We start from the raw sequence: 5,016 nt of genomic DNA, 5'->3' as shown, positions 1-5,016 counted from the left end.
GTAATTTGGTCCCAATTGACATATGAAAATCACTGTTTTTCAACCTTCATCAACACCCCAAACTTAGAATTTTGCTTGTCCTCAAGCAAAACAAAATTAAACGACAAACAAACAAAACTTGGCTTTACACTGTTTCATCCAATGCCTCAACAATCCCTAGGGTACATGACAAAATCACTCAAATCAATATCTTTAGTGAAATCCAAAATAAGATGCATGCATGCTTTCAATCCAGAGATTGCACAATAGATGTTATACACTATGAATGATCAATCCACTAAGCAAAAATGTACTCATGAAATTTAACAATTCATACCAAGCAAGTGTTTCACTCAATCCCTCAAGTGTTTAAGGTGACACTCCAACTCTCTATTGTTCACAAGTCACATGAAACAAAATTGCCATTCATCTCAAATAGTCAACATCTTTACATGCAAATGCCATCAAAAGGACTTTTCCAAGGCTTGTAATGAGGTTGGGCTAATGTTGGCTACAAAACCAAAGACAAGTGGACCGGTCGCAGCGTAGCAAGTGATAAATATTGTTCTCTCCCAAGGGACTTGTGCAACACATGACAATTCTTCCTTTTATAACTCAATTAGACATCAAAGTGCACAAAAACAACACAAGAAACTCTTTTTGGTATTTTATCAAACAGTTGGTGTGCAAGGAATTTAACATAGTGTATTTACAATTTGTCAAGACTANAATTCATCCATTTCATTCTCATGCATTCACAAACATCTCAATTCCATCCAATAAGTCTTCAATTTCAATTCTAGGTTCCATCATATTTCTCAAAACATCAAGAACCAAAATCATGCCATGGGTGATCAAGCCACAACAAGCATTAAGCATAGAAATCAAATACTAACATGAATTGGAAAAGCATATATCATTAACATCACAAAATACATAAGAATTCCATGTTTTAGAACTAATCTCAACAAATAGGAAAAGCCCTCCATGGAGGAGAACTTAGGGTTCTACAAATTGAAGAGATAAGGAAGAAATTGAAACCAAAGAGAAGATGCAAAGCCTTTCCCAAGGTTCTTGGTAGTTGCTCCATGCTCCATTTGCGCCTCCCCTTCGCATCTCCATCTCCAATTTGTGACCCATCTTCTTCCTCAACCCAAAAGGGGCAAAATCACCATTGATGAAGCTTGAACACCCAAGGAGGAGTGGGAGAGTTTCCCAACACCCTGAACAGCCTCCAAGGGCCTGTCCTAGTCTCTCTAGGTGAAGAATAAAGTGTAGGAGGAGAAGTCTCTCAAAAATCGCGAGACCCATGTTTAAATAACCCATTTCGACATATCAGCGAATTTTCGCATCCAGCGCGGCTTCTTGACACCCAGCGCCATTTTTCACTGCATCAGATGTGAGATACAGCAACTTCTCACGCCCAGCGCGGATTCCTGGCGCCCAGCGCAGAAATTCTCTAGAAACTCTACAACTCTGGCGCTCAGTGCTGGGAAAGTGGCGCTCAGTGCTACGATCACTGAACTCTGGCGCTCAGCGCTGGGAATGTACCGCTCAACGCCAGCGCAGCTTCAGCATTTCTACAATTCAAGTTCTTGTGCGCTTCCAAGGGCGTCCAACATGGGTATTTGCTTTAGATTGATCTTTTATTGTCCCAAAACATGTTCCCTTGAGTTCTTGCTTATTTTCCTCCACTAGAATTGCTTCCTATTCATTTATTTCACAACTCAAACAAAGAGATTAGAGGTAAAAACAAGCATAAACTAAATAAAACACAAGAAAACTAGAAAACACACTAAAAGTGAGGATAAAACAAGGTTATAAGCTAGAAAGGAGTTGATTTGTTCTCAAAATATACACACACAAACACGTTAAATCAACCGTTATCAGCTATCAAGAAAGAATTGGTTTTTCTAGAATGGAAAATCCTTGAGTCAAGAGAGCTATTAAAANGACCCATCTTCTTCCTCAACCCAAAAGGGGCAAAATCACCATTGATGAAGCTTGAAGACCCAAGGAGGAGTGAGAGAGTTTCCCAACACCCCAAACAGCCTCCAAGGGCCTCTCCCAGTCTCTCTAGGTGAAGAATGAAGTGTAGGAGGAGAAGTCTCTCAAAAATTGCGAGACCCATGTTTAAATAACCCATTTCGACATATCAGCGAATTTTCGCGCCCAGCGCGGCTTCTTGGCGCCCAACGCCACTTTTCACTGCATCAGATGTGAGATACAACAACTTCTCACGCCCAGCGCGAATTCCTGGCGCCAGCGCAGAAATTCTCTAGAAACTCTGCAGCTCTGGCGCTCAGCGCTGGGAAAGTGGCGCTCAGCGCTACAATCACTGAACTCTGGCCCGTAGCGTTGGGAATGTACCGCTCAGCGCCAGCGCAGCTTCAGCATTTCTACAATTCAAGTTCTTGTGCGCTTCAAAGGGCGTCCAACATGGGTATTTGCTTCAGATTGATCTTTTATTGTCCCAAAACATGTTCCCTTGAGTTCTTGCTTGTTTTCCTCCACTAGAATTGCTTCCTATTCATTTATTTCACAACTCAAACAAAGAGATTAGAGGTAAAAACAATCATAAACTAAATAAAACACAAGAAAACTAGAAAACACACTAAAAGTGAGGATAAAACAAGATTATAAGCTATAAAGGAGTTGATTTGTTCTCAAAATATACACACACAAACACGTTAAATCAACCGTTATCACTCCCCCACACTTAAAACCTTGCTTGTCCTCAAGCAAGAGGTAACTTGGCTAAGAAAAACATCTACTCAACAAAAGTCAAATAACTAGGAAGCAAGTTCACACAATCAAATTAGATAACATTCATTAATGCGCTTCTTTCAATACCAATCCAAAGAGAATATGTGTAACGTTGTAAATCCTTAGCTATGGTGCTCACAATGCAAATATTACAAGAATGAATGTACGTGCTTTATGAGAGATTAACAATCATGGCAACGATGTTTTCATTGATCAACCAAAGGAACCAATCCTCACTAGAAAAAGTGTTTTCACTCAAGCACACTAGTGTATAAGGGTGTGTCATTCTCTCATATACCTCTAACAACACAAAATTTGACTTTGGTTTTCATTTCAAGAGCCAAGAATTATCAAAGCATACAAACACAACAAGGGCTTTATTTGATGGTCTGACAAGGCAAAGAAGGAAATTGGTGTATCAAGGTAATGTGAAGGAGCAAAGAGAGCAATCACATCATTTTTACGGTTTTATCATTATACTCTCTTTTGTCAGAAAACTAAAACAACCAAACACCCACTTCCAGTCATCTTATTCATATATTTTCTTTTTTTTTTCTTTTTTTTTTCTTTTTCTATTTCTTTTATAGATGACATATATACAAGAATGCATNNCATCAACCAACACNAATTCANCATTNTTACTCATGCTCCCTTTTTAATAATAACTTCCCCCACANTTGAATCATACTACTGACCATGGAAACCTTACTCTCCCATCAAGGTGAGAATGTCAATCATATTCNCACATGAGAAACAACCACAAGCATAAGTTTTCACAAAACCACAACACATTCCCAAGGTATTCCAAAACCAATTTATGAGCAAACACAAATGGTTCTCCTCAAATTCATGCAAAACTCACTCAAAGTCACATAACCAATGCATCATATTTGTTAAACTAGCCAAGTCACACTTATTATCAACAATAGGAAAAGAAAATAGAAAGGGAAAGAAAAAGCAAATTCTTTTTTGGCGAACCAACTTGCTGCTCAAATTCCTCAGCTCCTTGTGTATTCTTCTTCATCAACGTTCATACCTTATGCTTGCAAGAACACCAAGAAACTCGAACAAACACGTTAGTCCAATTTTAATAGAAACCACGTTTTGAAGAATTGAAAATTGAAAACATAAAGATAAAAAAAAAAAGTAACATATAGAGAAGTGAAATAGAAAAATGAAAAACACAAACAAAGAGACAAGGAAAAGAAGAAACAAAGCTTGCATAACATGAGCACACCAACCAAACAACAATTCTACTATGCAGAATGATTGAAATGCATTTCCTAAATAACCTCACTCAGATCCCTTTTGTTGCAAGATCACTTAGTACTCTCCTAGGGTGATGAATACTACTTTCCCTATTCTCAAATGTAAAAACACTCAGATCCCTCTTGTTGCGCCTATCTAAGCTTGACACAACTTACCCAATCCCTTGGCATAAGCCTGTATCAAAACTTGCATTAAAAACCAAAATAGTGGGGTCCAAATACACAATCACGTCGTCTGTCACTCGGGTGACTAGTAATATCTGGGTTTATTTAGCTAGTTCGGATGCTGAAACCCCATCCCTAGGCATCCCAACAACTAGATCATGCTCTAAGGCATACCCCGAAACAAGCTTTAAGCACAAACCATACCAGTGGAAAGTATAAACATCTAAAGGCAAACTGCATAAAAGAAACACAAACAAAACAAACATACAATTGGCAAATAATTCCACTTTCCCTGTTTTCTAAAGTTAGAACACTCAGATCCCTCTTATTGTGCCTTCCTAAGTATGACAAACCCTCACCCAATCCCTTGGCGTGAGAAGCCCATCAAAACTTGCCTTAAGTTCCAAAACAGTGAATCCAAACACACAACCCCATCCCTGGTGATTTGCACATCTGGTTGGATTTAGTTAGTTCCGCTACTAAAACCTTATCCCTAAGCATTTCAACAACTGCATCAAGCTCTAAGGCGTACCCCGAGACAGGCATTAAGTACAAACTAAATCAATGGAAAGTCTTAGAAACTAAAGCCAACTGCAGACAAAACAAAATTCAAAGACACAACAAACAACAAAGTCCAACAGAATCATAAATGCCCAAATTGCCTTGTGTTTGAACACAAGTCCCCGACAACAGCGCCAAAAACTTGTTGGCTGCAAAACCAACGGCAAGTGCACTAATCGCAGCGTAGCAAGTGATAAATATCGTTCTCTCCCAAGGGACTTGTGCAACACATGAAAATTCTTCCTTTTATAACTCAATTAGACATCAAAGTGCACAA

This window comes from Vigna radiata, chromosome 1 (genome assembly GCF_000741045.1).
Source record: "Vigna radiata var. radiata cultivar VC1973A chromosome 1, Vradiata_ver6, whole genome shotgun sequence".
Taxonomy (NCBI): Eukaryota; Viridiplantae; Streptophyta; class Magnoliopsida; order Fabales; family Fabaceae; genus Vigna; species Vigna radiata.
The sequence above is the reverse complement of the archived record's forward strand: the minus strand, read 5'-3'. Positions refer to the sequence as shown.